Source organism: Oryctolagus cuniculus, chromosome 9, assembly GCF_051225735.1.
Source record: "Oryctolagus cuniculus isolate XC-2025 breed Fujian yellow rabbit chromosome 9, ASM5122573v1, whole genome shotgun sequence".
Classification (NCBI taxonomy): domain Eukaryota; kingdom Metazoa; phylum Chordata; class Mammalia; order Lagomorpha; family Leporidae; genus Oryctolagus; species Oryctolagus cuniculus.
The window spans coordinates 28,636,640-28,657,195 of NC_142875.1; the positions used below are offsets into that span (position 1 = coordinate 28,636,640).

Consider the following 20,556-nt stretch of genomic DNA (forward strand, 5'->3'; position numbering starts at 1 on the left):
CCCACGCATTTGGGCTATCCTCCAGTGCCCTCCAGAGCCACAGCAGAGAGCTGGACTGGAAGAGGAGCCACCGGGACAAGAACCTGGCGCCCATGTGGGATGCCAGTGCCACAGGCAGAGGATTAACCAAGTGAGCCATGGTCCTGTCCCCAAGATAGAACAATTTTAAAAACATTTTTTATACCCCTGTTGTTTATCTTCATTTGAAATTGTGCGTACTAACAGTTTAGTAGAGAAGTTTTTCCTGTGACTGGGGTTATGACAATGCACCAAGTTTAATTCAGTTTAGGAGAGAAAACACTGGACAGTATTTTAATTATAGAGTATTTTATTATGAAGGATGGCATATTTATGAAACTGTTGGAAGAACTGTAGAAAATTACAAGGGAACAGGCAGAAAAATATTCATGATAGGCCCTGCTTTTCAGAGCAGTACACATATGACCATCATGGAATCAGAATATAAATTATTAGGAAATTGCTACCAGATTTATTGCATTACAAAGTTTATATTCTTTCTTTTTTGAAGAAGCTGGGATCAAGAAGTCACTATAACCATGGCCACAAGTGTATTTTGACACACACAAATGATGATGAATGCTGCACATTTGTCCTGGCCCACTGTTAATACCCATTTCCTAGATTTGGTTCACTAAACAGCTACTTCATATGAAATTTTCCCCATATCTTTGCCAAGATACTAATATAATACCTTTGTCTCATTTCTACCTTCAAAGCTCAAAAGAAAATTTTTTTAAACTTTATGGTTTTCAGAGTATCCAAAGCCATATTAGAAGGCAAATGTGAGTAGATGTTTCATGATATTATGCAACTCCAACAGAAATATCTATTTAAAGAAATCAATGATAAAACTGAGCTGATGTGAAAATTCCTACACTTGATCTTAGCCAAAAGGCTGAGAAGGGATGTGAGAACTCCTTTAAACAAATTCTCAGACATCCCACTTCACAGATATTATGATGTCATGATAATAACACACCATGCAATGTGTAGAATGAATTCTCTATTTTCCTTGATTCTTGTTATATTTAAATATTAATTTTCTGAATTCCCTAGGTTTGCCTTTTAGCTTGCATATTTAGCTTACATATTCATTTGACTTTTAGCTTACATATTTGACTCCTAAAATCAGAAATGCCATTCTTTTCTCACATCCTCTCTATTGGTCTACCTATCTGTTTCAGGAAGCCTGATTTTATCACCAAAGTTATTTGCACTTGTTCCACTCTATAGCTCCCAAAGTTCTTTTTTTTAAAGATTTTATTTATTTATTTGAAATAAATTCAGTTACAACTTTTTTCTTCAAGAAATTAAGACACTTGAAAAGATTAAGAATATTTCTCTGTCTCAAAGCTGGAAATATTAAATAAACCTTTGCCTTACCTTACATATGCTTGATGCAATATACATTAACATAGATAGTATATATTTTTCTAAGAAAGACAATTTTATTGCCAATTAAATTAAATTTATAATTTAATCTTGTATTAAATCAAATGCCAAGCATACATCAAAATAAGCAGAAGAATATTTTTTTCTTTTGACAGGCAGAGTGGACAGTGAGAGAGAGAGAGAGAAAGGTCTTCCTTCCATTGGTTCACCCCCCAAATGGCCGCTATGGCCCGTGCGCTGCACCGGTACGAAGCCAGGAACCAGGTGCTTCCTCTTGGTCTCCCATGCAGGTGCAGGGCCCAAGCACTTAGGCCATCCTTTACTGCCTTCCCAGGCCACAGTAGAGAGCTGGACTGGAAGAGGAACAACTAGGAAAGAATCTACCGCCCCAACCAGGACTAGAACCCGGGGTGTCGGCACCGCAGGCAGAGGATTAGCCAAGTGAGCCATGGCACCGGCCAAGAAGAGTATTAATAACGTTCTTTCATCTATCACCCAGTTTCAACAATAACAACCCATGGTCAACCTTGTTTCATCAATACCTCCATCTATTTCTTCCCTTCCTTATAATTTTGAAGCCAAGACCAGATGATATGATATGATTTTACCTACAAATATACAAGTAAGTATCTAACACATACTTAATTTTGATTATTGAGGGAAAACTTAGAAGCTATTCCCCACCCAGAAAATTAACACCACTACTACAATCACATGGCTGCTTGACACAACGCACTTATTCTGAGTAGCAAATGATACGACCAAGAGAATCTTTTAGAGGATTTGGAGCTTCATTAGTAGGGAATTGGAGTGAGAACAGAAGAAATATGTTTTATTAAAATAAAATACATCACAATTACCTGACCAGAAATTCCACCCCAACTCCTAGAACACTCAAGCTCCTCTTCAGAGAAAGTATCCACAAAATTAATTTTGTCTTACCTGTTGGACTATTCCAGTCCCATGAAGTTTTCAAAACCTTCTTATCAAAACTATAGGCTTTTTGAAGAATTTTAGGTGTGGATGGTAGATTTTATAGACCAAGTTTTCAAAAACTAAAACATTATTAACAATCAGTAGCTTATTTTAGAAATGCTTGTCTTTTATTCTCCATTAGTTTATGTCAAAAATGCAAATTCAAAAGCTACAAAAAATAAGTTTTTGCGAAATAAATTTTATGGAAATGGTGACTTTAAAAAAAGATTATAGGCCAGTGCCGCGGCTCAACAGGCTGATCCTCTGCCTAGTGGCGCCGGCACACCGGGTTCTAGTCCCAGTCGGGGCGCCAGATTCTGTCCCGGTTGCCCCTCTTCCAGGCCAGCTCTCTGCTGTGGCCAGGGAGTGCAGTGGAGGATGGCCCAAGTCCTTGGGCCCTGCACCCCATGGGAGACCAGGAGAAGCACCTGGCTCCTGCCATCGGATCAGTGCGGTACACCGGCCACGGTGGCCATTGGAGGGTGAACCAATGGCAAAGGAAGACCTTTCTCTCTGTCTCTCTCTCTCACTGTCCACTCTGCCTGTCAAAAAAAAAAAAAAAAAAAAAAAAAAAGGAAACTGTGTGTGTGGTACATTACAAATGTCCTACTTATTGTTACTTGAATTAACAAGAAAAAAAAAACTGACTCTGTAAGTACATGGCAAGATGTCCAATATAAGATGAAAATTTCTTATGTCTTCTGAGAATCATCTATAATGAGACCTGGATAAATATCCTGACTCTGGCCACTGCAGCCATTTGGGGAGTCAACTAGTGAATGAAATCTCTCTGTGTCTCTGTCTTTTGAGTAAATAAAGTGTCTTTTAAAAAAAGATTCTAAAAATTCCAAACTTACATTTTCTAAGTTAAACAGAGAAAACAGTTTCTAGAAATCTGTTGTATGAATGAACTCAAAAAAAGTTTCTCTGAGTCTTTGAAAAATATCAACTTAAAAAAGAAAATCATAGCCGGTGCCGCTGCTCAATAGGCTAATCCTCCACCTGTGGCGCCGGCACACCGGGTTCTACTCTAGGATTCTGTCCCAGTTGCCCCTCTTCCAGGCCAGCTCTCTGCTGTGGCCAGGGAGTGCAGTGGAGGATGGCCCAAGTCCTTGGGCCCTGCATCTCACGGGAGACCAAGATAAGCACCTGGCTCCTGTCTTCGGATCAGCGCGGTGCGCCGGCCGCAGCGGCCATTGGAAGGTGAATCAACGGCAAAAGGAAGACATTTCTCTCTGTCTCTCTCTCTCACTGTCCACTCTGCCTATTTAAAAAAAAAAAAAAAAAAAAAAAAAGAAAATCAGAATACTCCATGATGACCACAAATACATAGCACTGTCCACATTGCTGTCATCTGTTAAGCCATGTTTTTTTTTTATTTGAACAAGAAAGCAATGTGATTGCAAGTTTTCAAGTGCTTCACAGCAAAATAATGACTTTTGTATGCCAATAAAATGCTCTCGTCACTCTGCTTATCTATTTTTTTAATTTTCTCTTCCTTATCCTCTCTTCCCTATATTCTTTCTCTTTATAATATTAATATGTTAAACTAAGCTGTATTTTAAGTACATACAATTATTCCAAATTACTTATAGCATATTCAGTCTACATTCTAATTCTGCATATTTGTAGAAATTAGTATATTTCCAATTCACTTGATTCCAATATATCACAGTACCGTGCAGTACATGACTCAGTTTCAATAAAGCTTGTTGATTGAATAAATCCAAGTGCATCAAAAAACTATAACCCCTTTTTCTTGTGAAGCACAGTCATTAAGTTGGGATTCCTTGTTTTCTTAGCAATTTCCTACAAACTGAATGGCTTAAAACAGTACAAATGTATTACCTTTTGGTTCTCGAGGTTAGATGTTCATTGTGCATCTCACTAGGCTAAAATCATTGTTAAGGAAGGTTATATCTATTACTGGAAGCTTTGGGGAAGAGTCTTATTCCAGGCTCATTTGTTGGAAAACCCCTTGCACTTGTGTGCTGGAGACCTGCTCCAGCCAGTCCAGGGACCCCAAGGTGTGAAAGGTCTCAGAGCTCGAAGAAATGAGATACACACTCACAGCAAGGCTGGTGACATGGCTCTGGCTCTTGAACACCATACTCGATTTTTATATAATAAGTCATGTAATGATTCTTCTTACAATTTTCCATTTTCTTTTTCTTTTTCTTTTTTTTAGAACCATTGACCTTGTATTTTATGTAGCCTCTAGACTCTATGTCTACATATGGTTACAATTTCTTTGACTTTCAAGGGCATATAAAGAGCATGGGTTACAAACATAGGTTTGAGACAACGATTTTCAAGCGCATATTCAGAACATGGGATACAATCATAGACAGGCGCTGGATAACAGGCTGCCCATACAAGCCAAGGCCTAGAGTGCTGTCGAGCTATCCAGAAATTGCCCACACAAAGCTAGAATATTAGCTTCCTAATCTAATCTTTACTAGAAGCCTCAATGTTTAAAGCAGGCCTTTTTTTTTTAATGTATCCCCTCTTTGCAGTTCTTTCTGTAACTCTAATTTCTTTATTGTACTTATTTAAAGCTTCACTTAGATCTATTCTACAGTTTTGATATCCTAACCATTATTGTAACATATATTGAATTAAAGTTTTAATAACATTTATTTTTTATTCTAGTAGGAAGTATATACCAGGGAGCCTGTTGCCTTTTAATTCTTTTCCACAAACAGCTCAACTTTGCATAAAGCATTAACCCCTTCTCCTACACTAACATTCTACTTGATTAAAATTCTATAAAGCAATGGACATTTTGGGGATTATGAGACTAAGCGTTCGTCGCTAAAATTAGGAATACAGCAATCATTAGCGGAGCCACCAGGAAGCTCCAGCTTTCTTATGCAGAGTGTAGTTCCCAACAAACCTAAAGCCACCAAGAGGACCTCAGCCATCGTTCTCATGCCTTGCTGAGACAGACCTTCTGCTGTGATCTTGTCAGCCAGCTGAAGTTGCCTTGGCCTCACCACTTGTGGAATTTAAATCCCTCTTATCAAGGGGCTGATAGTTTGTGGTAATTCTATCTCCCACATGCCTCTCTTCTGCCCTTGCATGTGGATTTATGTAACTCAGAGCCAACAAAAGAAATTCAAATGCTTTTGTTCAACTGCATCTCTCTTCTGCTTCCAACCAGAGGTTATACACTTTTAATGATATACTTATTTTATGCCCACCAGGATAATTCAGGATAATCTCCCTATTTAAGTTTTAGAATTTTAATGGCACTTGCAATGATCTTCGACCATGTAATGTAGCATGTACATAAATTCTGGAGATTAAGTTGTGGACATTTTGCAGTCACCATGATTTTGCCAGCTATACTCACGTTTACTTTACTATTTATTTCTTTATTTAAGTGATTGACTTCAAAACAGGAAATAACCATGTTTGTGTTTCAGCATATTTGAAACAAAGCCAAAATGATCCATGGGATCTTGGAAAGATTTTCCTTACTCCTCAGAATTTTTATTTACATGGGCGAGAGTACTCAGCCTAGCAGTTAAGATACCTGCATTGCGTATCAATTACCTGGGTTTGAGCCCCAGCTCCAGCATTCCTGGCTCTCAGCCTTGGCATTGGCTCAGCCCTAATCGTTCCAGTCACTTTAGGAGTGAACAAACAGATGGGCTCACCCTCTCTCTCTCTTTCTCTCTCTCAAATCTATTTTTTTATAACTATGTGTGGATAAGTACTGCTATGCATTTATCTAGTTTGAATTAGTAAAAAAAAAATTCTTCCTAGTCACTTCCCTATAAGTGGAACGGAATTTTTAGACATTTTTGTTAATAATAACTGCACATAAATATGGGCTTCACTGTAATATTTCAGTGTGTACTGATTATACTCATTTGTTCAAGTCATATGGATGTGCTTCTTAGGGCAGAAATGGGTTGGAGATACTCATGCATAATTATCAAAATAACGCACTGACAAGACAATTTCAATAAAACAAGTCACAAATCTCCCTGTGAAGGTTAGAATTAAATAAACCATAAAGCCAGGTAAAAGTAAATAAGCAAGATAATCTGTGGTCAATTGTTAGAAGAGTTGATATGTTGATGTTGCTGTTGTAGTTCATGACTTGGTTTGCATACATTAAAGTGGTAAGTTTAACACTGGGGAATCTCACAGATTAATATAAAGATTGTAATTTCAAGGGTTTGAATTTCGTAAATTCAGCTTTAATAACACCACCTTACATGCTTTTCATTTCCAAAACTGTTTTTGTATTATGAACTAAAATTCTCACAACCCAGGAAAATTATAATGAAAAAAATCATTTCTGTACAATAACAGATTTACTATGTGGCTGGGATCATAAATTGTGTCTTTCAGAAAGAAAAAGAAACAAAGAAGGGAATGAAATAAATAGAAGTACATCACTTCTTTAAAATTGTTTTAAACTTATTGAATTCTTTATGTGGTGAAGGGTTAAGCTCGTGATTATTAAAGAACTATAAGTGTATCATCGTAAAAATTAAAACAAAAAATAAGAAAGGAAGGAGGAGGGAGGGTGGAAGCAGGAACGGGAGGAAGGATAGGGTGGGAAGTATCATTATGCTCTTCCATCTGTACATATGAAATACATAAAATTTGTTCACCTTATATAAATAAAAATGTAAATAAAAATTATTTTTAATTACCAGTTTTACAAATCTGAAATTCAGAAAGACAGACAGACAGACAAATAGAGATTTCTCATCTATTGCAAATGCCCACAATAGTCAGGACTGGGCCAGGGCAAAACCAGGAGCCTTGAAATCAATCTGAGCTCTTACGTGGGTGGCAAGAACTCAAGTACTTAATACTGAAGGGAGTAATCTTAAAAATAAAAATAAAAGGGGCCGGCGCCGTGGAGCACTAGGTTAATCCTCCGCCTTTGGCGCTGGCATCCCATATGGACGCTGATTCTAGTCCCGATTGCTCCTCTTTCAGTCCAGCTCTCTGCTGTGGCCCAGGAGGGCAGTGGAGGATGGCCCAAGTGCTTGGGCCCTGCACTGGCATGGGAGGCCAGGAGGAAGCACCTGGCTCCTGGCTTCAGATCAGCGAAGCTCTGGCCGTTGGGGCCATTTGCAGAGTGAAACCAATGGAAGGAAGACCTTTCTCTCTCTCTCTCTCTCTCTCTCTCTCTCTCTCTCTCATATTTAAAAATTTAAAAAGTGGGGGATGAACATGGTGGCACAGTGTGTTAAGTCCACACATGTGACAACAGCATCACAATTCTGAGTGCTAGTTTGAGTCCTGGTTGCTCTGCTTTTGATCCAGCTTCTTGCAAATGCATCTGGAAATGCAGTAGAATTTGGCTCAAGTGCCTGGGACTCTGCCACCCATATGGGAGACCTAGTTGGATTATGTCTTCTGGCTTCATCCTGTCCCATATTACAGCCAGTTGGTGAGTGAACAAACGGGTAGAAGGTATCACTCTGTGTATTTCTGTCTCTTCCTTTTTGTCTGTAACTCTACCTTTCAAATAAGAAAAATAAATCTTTAAACAAACAAAAAACCAGAAAAGTGGAACCTTTACATAATTCTGTGTCAATTGTAAATCTTTGCTTTACAAAAAGTAATGTGCCAATTAAATCTTTACTTAATTTATATTGCAAAGAATAACTCAACATTCCACTAAACATTTAAAATTTAATGTGCTAATTATCTCCTACTGAATATATTTTAGTAGTTTGCCATCTTTGATATCCTGATATTGAATAAAGTCATATATCTCATAATTTACTAAAATTTTTCAAAAGCAATGAATTGTGGCAGCCCTTAAAATACTCTGCCTACCTTTGTTTCAAGGACAATTTTTTAATATGGAAAAAATAAAGTCAGCAAAGACAAGCAAAATTTTAAAGGCAATACTATTTAGTTTTTTGCAAACTTCATTCCTTAAGTAGTGCAAGTGAAATGACTGTCTAGGGTGTAACAAATACAATGAATTAGGAAAGGTGTCTAGTCTTTAGGATTTTCTACCAAATGGTTTCTTCAATCGTTAAATACTGAGCTACTCTAGGAGGGAAGTTAATGAAATCTAGCTGGAAATCTATCACATTTGACCAAGACAGCCTTCAGATTCCCCTGTTTCACTAAACCTCAGAACAACTTTTTCCTGATTCTTGGCTCCGGATCTCCATTTTCTTAGAGCGTTTACTTTAACAGCCTGGTGTAATTGTCAGTCCTTTCACTGCCCCTTTGTAATGTAAATCTTTTTAAAGTACTTCTTATCAGTTTTACAACCCAGGACAGGTTTTTTTTCCAGGGTCTGGGAGCCTACCTTTTGAAATGTAAACACTAAGGCAGATGCTCCTGGCTTTCTCACTTTCCATAGAAGGTTGGGAGCCTAACTTTAAGGGCACCTAAATCCAGGTTGTAAAATTGCCTCCTGTTATGAAGATAGCAAAAAGTTTGTTTTCCTTCTGGGTGAAAGCAGTTTGCAGACACTGATAACAACAAATCTTAAAATTCACCCAGAGTTTTGTTTCAACAGAGTTGAGTTCAGACTTACCTCCAGCTTTTCTCCCCCATTCCAGAAGGCCAGATAAAAACTCTCTTGCCCAGGGCTGGCTTTGTAGGTAATGCTTGGTCTTGCCAGGGGGCCATCCCAAATGGGTACCAGTTGAAGATCTCATGTTCCACTTCCCATCCAGCTCCCTGTTGATGTGCCTGGGAAAGCAGTAGAAGATGGCCCAAATGCTTGGGCCCTTGCCACCTAGAGGAAGCTCTTTGCTCCTCGATTAAATCAGCACAGCTCCTGCCATTGTGGCTGTTTGAGGAGTGAACCAGTGAATGGAAGATCTCTCCCTCTTTCTCCCTCTCTACTTTTAAATAAATAAATATTAAAAAAAAAATCTTGCCTTTCTTACTTTGTCCAGTCTAAATTTTGCTTTGACATGTTGTAAGACAAAATTTATTCATGAATACTAGAAAAGGAGAAGACACATTCTCTTTAAATCATGATATACATTATAAAAATTAGGAACAGTAAGGTATTTTTAGCTAATGATGAAGATAATGTACATCTTTTTTTTTTTTTTTTTTTTGACAGGCAGAGTGGATAGTGAGAGAGAGGTCTTCCTTTTGCTGTTGGTTCACCCTCCAATAGCCACCACGGCTGGCGCACTGCAGCCAGTGCACCGCGCTGATCCAAAGGCAGGAGCCAGGTGCTTCTCCTGGTCTCCCATGGGGTCTCCTGGGCCACAACAGAGAGCTGGCCTGGAAGAGGGGCAACTGGGAAAGAATCCGGCGCCCAGAACCGAGACTAGAATCCAGTGTGCCAGTGCCGCTAGGTGGAGGATTAGCCTAGTGAGCCGCGGTGCTGGCTGATAATGTACATCTTAAGCATATTAATTTGCCTTGCTATTTATTGAATGTTACACTAATATGAAATCAGAAAGTACAGAAAGAAATTCCACATAATATAGAAAATATAATGCTTTGTGCCAAAGATTATGTTGGTAATTTATTAGAGAATTCATCATATTTTACAAAGAAGTTAGATGGAAGAAGACTGCAGAGATCTAGAAAAACAAAATTCTTAGGTTATACATAGAGCATCTCTGAATTATATGGCAGTTAATGTGCGCTGTGCGAGGAACATAGATGGGTCTCTGGGCTTGAATCAATGATGAGGAGGACTGAACTGAGAAGGGGAACTGCACAGTGAGAACTTATGTTTGATGACAAACCCAGACAACTGAATTATTCTGCATGCCCATCTTTCTCCCATCCTCAGGCACAGGCTATAAGATAAAACTGGACAAAAGTGAGCAATCCTGTACTTTAAAATGAAAAACAAAATAAGTAATCACTCACGAGCAAAATGCAAAAGGTTGGTTCCAGACAGAAGAATGGAAAAAGTCCTTTTCTTTCAGGAACTCTCAAGGGAATGGTATCTGTTCCTCTCCTGCCTTGCTTCACACAACTTCTGCTCAAAATTATTACTCTCCAATAATAACTAAATGGGAAGTGTTCTTTCCATACAATGGCAAAGGGGAAAATATAAAACACACTCATCCCTTTTTAGACTGTGAATGGGCAATCAAGGATCACCACATATACAAAAAGAACAACTACTTAAAAATTAAACAATAAATAAATATCTGTCTTTTAAAAATCCATACAGGGTGGGCATTGCAGTGCAGCAGATTAAATATGTTGTAGTACTCTAAATATATAGTACTCTAAATTTATATCTGAGTGCCTGGTAGAAGTCCTGTCTACTCCACAGTTCTGATCCAACCTTATAGTAAATTATGGAGAGGCAGTAGATGATGGCCCAAGTATTTAGGTTCCTGTGACCCTTGTTGGGGGCTCAGCTGGAGTTCCTAGCTCCTGGCTTCACCGTGTTCTGTCCTTGGCTCTTTCAGGCATTTAGGGAGTGAACCAGAAGATTGAAGATTCTCAACCCCTCCTCCTTCTTTCTCTCCCTCTCCCTCTCCCTCTCCCTCTCCCTCTCCCTCTCCCTATTTATTACTCTTTAAAACAAATAAATCTTTAAAAATTAAAAATAACAATCCATAAAAGCACATGATCAATATGTGAAACAAAACAACTGATAGAATGAGAGAATTCATTTTTTTATATTTTCTTATTTAGCTCTCTTCATTTCCTTTGCTAATTCCTGCAGAATTTTATTTACTTCCTGCCATTATCAAATAATAATAATAATGGCTCCTCTGTGTGAGTTTCTTTTTATTTGAAAGGAAGAATGAGAGACATGGAGAGAAAGAGAAAGAGAGAGAGAGAGATTTTCCATTTGCTAATTCAAACCCAAATGGCCACAGCAGCCAGACCTGGTCCAAGCTGAAGTCAGGAGACGGGAATTCCATCCTGTCTCACACATGAGTGGCAATAGCCCAAATATTTGGCCATTTTCCACTGATTTCACAGGCACGTCAGCAGGAAGCTGAATTGGAGGCAGAACAGTTAAGACTCCAACTGGCACTCTGATATGGGATGCTGGCCAGCAGCAGCTTCACCTGTACAACAACAGCCCCATTTCCATGAGTTACATTTTATTCAGTACTACATACACTGCATGTTGAAATTCCAAAGTACCCAGGAAGAGTTCATGTTTTCCTTTGCCAAGAGCTTCAGCAAGGAGCTCAATCATCTACCACCATGTAAGGCTAAGAAAAGACTCAAAGGCAGGCAGACACATTGGGAAAGCATTTTGCCGAGGAAGGTAAGGCTTCTGGTTGGATATGGGCACGGACAAACTGGACTCCATCAGCTACCTAGATGCAGGATTTTCTATATAGTTGGTTTGGAGAATAATTTTGGTTCTTTCTTGTTGGAAACAGAGAAGTAATCATTAGGAAAACTAATAGCTATCTGCAAAAACCTCAATCTTAGGGATGATTGCGGCAGATTTGTATTTGCTGCCTGGTAGTTGCCACATAATTTGTGAGTGAAGATTCTGTTTTGTACATGAAAAGGTCATTGTCCTCTGTAAACCACATTTCTCATGGGTTTTAGATCTCTCAGAAGTCTGAGACTTCTGGTTTTAACCGCACCCAGGTCTTCAAACACCCCCACAAACACACCTAGCAGCATTAAAACTCCAGTACCCAAAATGGATGCCTATTGTGACATCTATTGTGATATTACTATGAGCTAAACAGTTTATTCATTCTTTAGAGTGTGTCATTCCCCCTCCCCCAGTACACACATCTTTGTTAGAGATATTTGCTTTTCCTCCCCTTCCTGTCTCTCTCTCTCTCTCTCTCTCTCTCTCTGTCTCTCTCTCCCCTCCTCTCAGATCAGTTGCGTACTTGTTTTTCTTGTTACATTTTGAAATGCTTTCCTATAAATTTAGAGTACAGATATCTAACATATGTGTTGGTCATGCCACTTTAGCTGCAAATGAATAATACTTTTATGGAAATAAAAGTTAAAAGATGTGAACATTTAGAGAAATAATCAAAAAGAGACACTGAGACTGAGAAAATTTTAAATAGTAAAAGTTAGCATGGGAACCTATTAAGTGTCTGAATATCAGTTTTAGTATACAAAGTATTTATCTAAATATCTTAAGTGAGGGACTAAAGAATATATATAGAATTAATCTCAGTGGGACAAAACATGTAAACGACTTTCTCTAAGGGAAGTTACATTCTCAGTATTTTGTAATCATTTACCATGGTTGTGGGATCTTTTCAGTCCAAAGTATTAGGATTTTAGACTTTGTGTTGCTTGTAATTATGATCCTCTGGCTCTCTTCATCATATTATCTTGCCCACTAAAAAATCATCCATTTACTACATTTTCCCACACATAAATGAGCTATCCTTTTGAACACTCCTTTAGGTTTTTTTTTTTTTTTGTCTTTTTCAAAAGAGCAAATTCAAATTAAAAACTAAAAGTCTTATTTTTTCCATTTAGAATAAAGGAATAGATCCCCTCATCTTTTCTTAGATAATTCACATAAAAAAGTCTTGTGATTGTAAAGGTTTTATGTATTTTGCAATGCATGTAAATCTTTTTAAGAGCTAAATGTAGCTTTATGGCCCAGAAATATATTTTTCAAGTACACAGGAAACACTTCTTTGGGATGAAACCAACAAGGGAGACAGAGTTCCTACTTCTCAGTTTCTGGAGGAGTCTAGGAACCTAACTTCTATGAGAACCTGGATTTAGGATGTAATACTACCCTCTGGCATAAAGAATAAAAAAGTTTATTTTTTATTAAATAAAGACAATCTCCAAACATAAAGGGTCATCACAATTAGTAGATGAGTATGACAAATTCTGCTATCAAGTTGTCTTTCTGAGGATTAGTTACTGCTTTTTTGAGAACATTATATAGAAAGGGTGAGATTTAAGACTTCTTTCTGTTTGCTCCATCTCTGCAGGCTGCTTGTGCTGAGCATCCACATTATGGTTTGATGTTTCTTGAGGAATAAAGCTGTTTTCTTTCTCTTCTACATTGCTGGAGTAGTTTTCTAGGTTGGCAGGAGTTTTGTTTTTGTTTCTCCAGGAACCTTAGATTTGTTCGGTGTCCTACTTACTGGACAAAAAGTTTCTGAATGTAGGTTACACAAAATCCAGAAGATGCTGCAACTCAATACAAATTTTGAAATCCTTCATTGTGGAATTCTTTTCAAGGACAAGAAACTCTTGGTCACTCACAGAGAATTGGGACTACCTCTTGTGCCATATGCCCCGAAGTGTGTGAGTATGGGGTGGATCTGTGATTAATTACAGAATTCCAACCCATGTCCAACAGTGATTTGGAAATAGACTCCCAGCTCAGTAAAGATAATCATAACCTTCCTCCAACATTTTTTTAAACAATGTTGAGAATTATGTTGATGTACTTGAAAACCCATGAAATTGCCAAAAAATATTTGCCGCTAGAAAGCCCAAGCAGTTAAGCAGAGACAGAGTAGTGAGAACATAGGCAGCATGATAGCGGCTTGGAGTCCTCACAATACCTCTGGAATTTTGCAGTCTAGTATTTCAGACTTGAGCTATGGTAATTTATTCCTTCCTCCCTCCCTTCCTCCCTTCCTTCCTTCCTTCCTTCCATTCATCTGTCCTTCTTTTACTACATCATCAGCTATTGTCTTACATGATAGCAAATCCTGACATATTAAGAGACTGCATTTATACATTTATAAATTATTATTTATACATTTATATATATATTTTTGCAAATATCCTTGAATGCTTCTCATGGGATGTATGCCTCTCTACTATCAAGGATCTATCAGTGAATACATCAGAGAAAATCCCTTCATTCAAGCAGCTGATATTCTAATGAAAGAATTACACAAAATCTTGATAGAAATAAGAACCATACATAGCAATAATACTAAAGAAATGAAATTCTGCAAAAAATGGAGAGATTAAGTGTTAGGTAGATAAAATGGAACTTAGGTAAGGATGCCAATGGCATGAAAGTGAGGTAAGGAAGCCAAATTCACCTTGTAGAGAAGGTGATTTGTTAATAAAATCCTGAAGAAGTAGAACTGGCCGAGAGAATGTAGAGAAACAGCATCTCAGGTAAGAGAACAGAGACACTGCTCTGAAGTGTCAAAATGTTGGATTTGTTGAAGTGCATTGACTGGACTGCTATAGTTGGACGAAGTGAAGGAGTAGAAAGAGATGAGATGGGATGATTACCAGAATGAAGCTTTGTGATCCTACTAAGGTCATCTACTCTAAATGAGTTGGCAACCAATTTAATTTTACTGATTTGTGCTAGGTTTACATATTAAAATATTAATCAAGATATTTTATTTTAATTTTTTTTTTTTTTAGTTCAGACAGAGTGCTTGCATTTGCTGGAATCTCAATCTAGTTCTCCCATATAGTTGGCAGGAACTCAACTACTGGAATCAACACTGCTCCACAGTGTTAATACTGGACACTTTGATTGGAGCAAGGGTGTTCTAAACCAGCCTCTTAAGCATGAGGTCAAATGCCCATCCTTCATGCTTGTCTCTTAATTCTGGTATTTGGGTATTTACTTCCACTGAATCAGATGGACTAGACAGCATGTCAAAATGGAAAGTTTTGAAGAATGAGGGTTTGGACCAGTGCTCAAAGCTTTCTTTAATCTTATTGGTACTGCTCTGTCTTTCCCAGAAGGATATAATACTTAATTTTATTTCATAAAATTAATTTTAAAAGTTATTGAAAAATGTACTGACATCCAATATAAACTATGGAAACATTGTATTTACCCTTTTACTCTCTGTTAACTTTGTGACAAAAAAAAAGTTCATAATATCAAATCACAGAGTGCTGAAACACTCAGACAGCCTAGTCTCCAAGCTTGAGCTATTTGGCTATTTGGCAGAGACAGCTTATCTTCATCCTTTGGGGGTGACCTCCAGTGAGTTTACTCCTCTCAACGTCCAGGCCCCAGTCTCTAGAAGCCTTAGGAGAGGCCACATTTCTCCTTCCAATCTCTCTAGTCTTAGGCCTACTTCCCCACCCTCATTTCCTGTCCACTCTCTCTGGGGGAAAGTCTAGTCCTCTCCCATTCATGAGGTCAAGCCTGTCCCTGTGGCTTCTGTGAGAAAAAATTAAAAAAAAAAAAAAAAAAAAAAAGAAACACTCAGATAAAATATCAGCCCAGCAAACTTCTGAGATATAGCAAAAATGAAAAAGAAATAGAAACACAAATTCAGTCTTTGAGATTATTTTGAAAAAAAAAAAAATAGGGATCAACATTTTGGCCTAGTGGATTAAGCCATCGCATGCAATGCTGGCATCCTGTATGATGTTTGTTTGAGACCCAGCTTCCCAATTTGTGATCTAGCTCTCTGCTAATGTGCCTGGGAAAGCAATGGAAGATGATCCAAGGGCTTGCACCCCTGTACCAATATGGGAGACACAGATGAACCTCCTGGCTTCTGGCTTTGGACTGGCCCAGCCCTAGCACTTATGGCTATCTAGGCAGTGAACTGTCAGACGGAAGATCTCTCTCCGTTCCTCTGCTTCTCACTCTCTCTCTCTTTCACACCTTCTCTCTCTGTGGCTTTGCCTTTCCAACAAATAAAAAATAAATTTTGCTGGCGCCGCGGCTCACTAGGCTAATCCTCCGCCTTGCGGTGCCGGCACACCGGGTTCTAGTCCTGGTCGGGGTGCCGGATTCTGTCCCAGTTGCCCCTCTTCCAGGCCAGCTCTCTGCTGTGGCCCGGGAAGGCAGTGGAGGATGGCCCAAGTGCTTGGGCCCTGCACCCCATGGGAGACCAGGAGAAGTACCTGGCTCCTGCCATCGGATCAGCGCGGTGCGCCGACCGCAGCGCGCCCGCCGCGGCGGCCATTTGAGGGTGAACCAACAGCAAAGGAAGACCTTTCTCTCTGTCTCTCTCTCTCACTATCCACTCTGCCTGTCAAAAAAAATTTTTTTTAATTTAAAAAAAGAAAAATAATACTGTAATGCATAACCCAAAAATGAATTTGTTGGTTAATTTCTTAAAACATTTTATTTATTTATTTAAGATTTTATTTATTTATTCTTATTTATTTTATTTATTTATTTAAGATTTTATTTATTTATTCTTATTTATTTTATTTATTTATTTGAGAGGTAGAGTTACAGACAATGAGAGGTTGAGACAGAGAAAGGTCTTCCCTCCATTGGTTCACTCCCCAAATGGCCACAACAGCCAGCTATGCCAATCCGAAGCCAAGAGCCAGGAGCTTCTTTCTAATCTTCCACGTGGGTTCAAGGGCCCAAGTACTTGGGCCGTCTTCTACTGCTTTCCCAGGAAGAGGAGCATCTGGGACTACAACCAGCTCTGCCGGCGGAGGATTAACCTACTACACCATAGCTCCAGCCCCTAGTTGGTTAATTCTTTCAGATTTTAAAAATCATCAATAATTATATATAAAATGTGGTCACTGAAATACACATATATAAATATTTATATATATGTATAAATAATGAAACTCTTGAATATCTTGTTTATATATAATCATCAGGACACATTATGTGTGTCCAGAAGAATCAAACCTTCCAGTAACACTACAGTTTTCTTCAAGATCTAACTCAGCCTGCCAGGATGCATGGGAATACTTAGCTACGATTTAGAAAATCAACTGTCATTTTAAAGTATTTTCCATGCAGACTTCCTTCTTCTCTTTGTAAATGAATTGCCCACATTTTTTAATTCCTTCATATTTTCTCTAGCTAATAATCTAACTACATTGCGGGATACCAGTTCTACTTAAATTTGTAAAATAAATTGAAAAAATTCTTCATTTTTTTAGATTTTCTCTCTGATTTCCAATGGTATAATCTAGAGATTGTGTCTGTAGCCAAAGTGTTATAGAATAAAATAGCCAATTTCTAGCTGCTACTGTTAGTATTTTCATTCTCCAAAAGCTGCTCATGTTAAGAAAATCTTTGAGAAAAACAGATAAACACATAGAAAGCATTCTCAAAATTGTTTGTGTATTATTAATAGTGAAACAACATTTTAAGAACATAAATGGATAAAAGCTCAGTGTTGTGATACCACAACCATATTCTTCAAAGTGTTTGTATTGCCAGTTGAAAGAAAGTACATAAAATTATTTCATATAATTGTGCTCTAATAACATACGTATAAAAGCGGACTACAAAACATTTGTGGGAAATGGAATTAAAAGGTAATGCTGCAGAATAATTATAGATGTCAATGTACTATGTATTTCCTTATAAAATTACTAGATGATAGGATTTTTGAATGTTTTCATTATAACGAAATGTTAAATGTTTGAAAGAATAAATACTTTTACCCTGATTGGACATTACACAATATATAGACAGATATATCACATTGTACTCCATAAATACATGCAACCTTTACATAGGCTTCATTTTTTTAAAAAAGATAATTAGCATCTCCATGGATTTTTTGCAGTACATATAGTATGTGTGTGTGTGTGTGTGTGTGTATTCTGTTTCACCACTTGTTCAGTGAGGGATCTGAGTAAGAAGCATTTTGGCTAATTGTCCCACTTTCCCTATGGACACCTGATAATAGGTTTACAGGAATCATCTCCAGTTACAGAGTGGATTCTGATTAGGTTAACTCAGAGGGTGTCACTTTTATCCCTGTAAAGGGACAATTAGTAAATAATTTAGTGTTTGCTAGCTAAATGAGAAATCAAGCTTTTTTATGTAAATTCATATCCAATAAGAAAGAAAAAATTCCACACATTTTATGTTACCAGAATTGAAAATTTATTTAAATTTGATTTTCATGTGATTTTATGTCAAAAATATTATTCTTTTTAAAAAAGATTATTTATTTGAAAGTCAGAGTTACAGAGAGAGGAAGGGAGAGACAGACAGAGAGAGCTTGCCTCTGCTGGTTCACTCCGCAGCTGGCCATAATGACCAGGCTGGGTTAGGCCTAAGCCAGGAGCTAGGAGCTTCTTCCGAAACTCTGAGTGCAGGAACCCAAGCACTTGAGCCATTCTCTGCTGCTTTCCCAGGCACATTAGCAGGGAACAGGATTGGAAGTGGAGCCACCAGGACTTGAACCAACACACATATGGAATGCCAGCCTCTCAGGGCTTGGCTTAACCCACTACTCCACAATGCTGGCTTTCAAAAATTATCTTTTTTAATTTTTTCAAAGATTTCAAAATACTTTTGAACTGCTTAAAATATACAAATACTTCTCAGTTCCTGGTTATAGGAAAATAAGCTTAGTTCAGGGCCACAGCTTTCTGATACCTCAGTTAAAGTAATCTTACTATTCATTTCTCCCTTGCTTATTTGAGCCCAGATTTAAATGAACCCAGATTTACACTAATCAGAATTATTTAAAAAGTAATCCCATAGACTTCTTTGCTCACCACTACTTTTTATTTCAGTAGTGTTGCCCCCTTTTTTCCACTTCTAAATGGCCATTTCCATCTTAAATTACCAAGACCAAAATAGAACTGTTTTTATATGCATAGATTAACTGAATTTTAGCCTAGAAATCCATGAAGACTCTCCATAGTTCACACCTGATGTAGGTATTTTTCTTGTTCCTTTCACTAAAGATCAACAAACCAACCTTCCTTCTTCCATCTCTCTCCAAGGGATATTTTTTTTTTAAATTTATGTATTTGAAAGGCAGAATTTCAGAGAGAGAGAGAGAGAGAGAGAGAGAGAGAGTGAGAGAGAGATCTACCATCTTCTGGCTCACTCCCCAAATGGCTGTAATAAATGGGGCTTGGCCAGGCAAAGCCAGGAGCTTCATATGGGTCTCCCACATGGGTGCAGGGACCCAAGCACTTAAGCCATCTTCCATTCCTTTTCCCAGGCCATTAACAAAGAACTGGATCAGAAGAGTAGCAGCCGGGATACCACCTGGTACCATATGGGATGCTGGTGTCGTGGTGGCCTAATGCTGCCCCAAGGGCTTTTGTCTTGTGTCTCAAAATATATACCTATTTTATAACTATTTGCAGAAAAAAATGCCCTTCCTTTAAAGTAGATCTTTCATTATGTAAAATGAGTTAAAGTGTAGGATTGTATTGCCACAGAATACTGAGTAGATTATGAAATGGTAGAACTTTATATCGAGATTACAGAAATGACCACCATAAATTTCTCTCTGCACTCCTGAAAAAATTAAGTAATGCCAGCACAGCAGTTTCCCTACTGGGTTCTCAGGCTTTTGAGCATCTGCTTGCTGGCACACCAACTGTAAGAGGAGAGAATAGGTAAAGGAGAATTAAGACTTGAAACTCAGAAGGGTATGTGGTGAGTCAAGGATCTGATAACAGAAAGAAATAGTGAAACCAAATACTTAAATGTTAGTTTCTCGAGAATTGTCCCACTTTTTGAGCCAATATGGTTTAAGGGTATTTTTTGTAGATCATTATGCATAAAATGTCTGAGTGTTCCTAATTTTGGGTGAATTCATTATCAAATTTGCTATCTTTGTTTTGTTGCCCAAAGATGAAGTGAAACATAAACTCAAGTCCACAGGCGGTCATGCAGAGACACATCAGAACGAATGTGTTAGCTATCAGAAGAGAACTGATAGGACACTGAAGGGACTCTAGTTCATTCAGAGTTGAAGCTGCACCAAAATCTGGCTCAAAATAGAACGTATTTTGTGACCATAAAGAATTTAGTTTCCAGTACCCTTTTCTTATGACTCAGTGTGTGTATATCTCTGCAGTACAATTGCACAGACTGGCTAACAGAATAATTAAGATATTTTATTTATATGTAATCATGTCATAGCATTTTCTCAATAAATAGCCATTACACACTTAGGGGTTCTAAGTTCTCATGGTTTCCTAATTTTTTAAAGAATACATTCATGATAAAAAAAAAAGGTCCCTTTCTCTCGCAACAGTATTTAGAGTTTAGCAAGCAACCTCTTACAAAAATCACCCTCCCTTATATATCATGTTAGTTTTAGAAAAGGATTTCAAATGAAGCTATTTTTTTAAATTTAAACAGATTAACTTTGATTTAAAAGTGAAATTAATGTCTAACACAATGAGAAATCTAGATAAGGAAACTGCTTATGTAAACAAATGCCTGTAATTTTGCACAATTGAAAAAATAGTTTTTTTTTTTTTTTACATTATAGAAAACTGTGGTAAGCAGGAAGGAATAATTCACTATTTCAGGATATGCATTCATGAATTTTAAGTCAAAACTTTTTCAGTTGCACATTTGAAAAT

General features: G+C 37.7%; 1 pseudogene; it reads right to left on the reverse strand.

Moving 5' to 3' along the window:
- Positions 1-770: 770 nt before the first annotated feature.
- On the reverse strand, positions 771-928 carry LOC127492247 (U2 spliceosomal RNA; annotated as a pseudogene).
- Between the last annotated feature and the right edge of the window lie 19,628 nt (positions 929-20,556).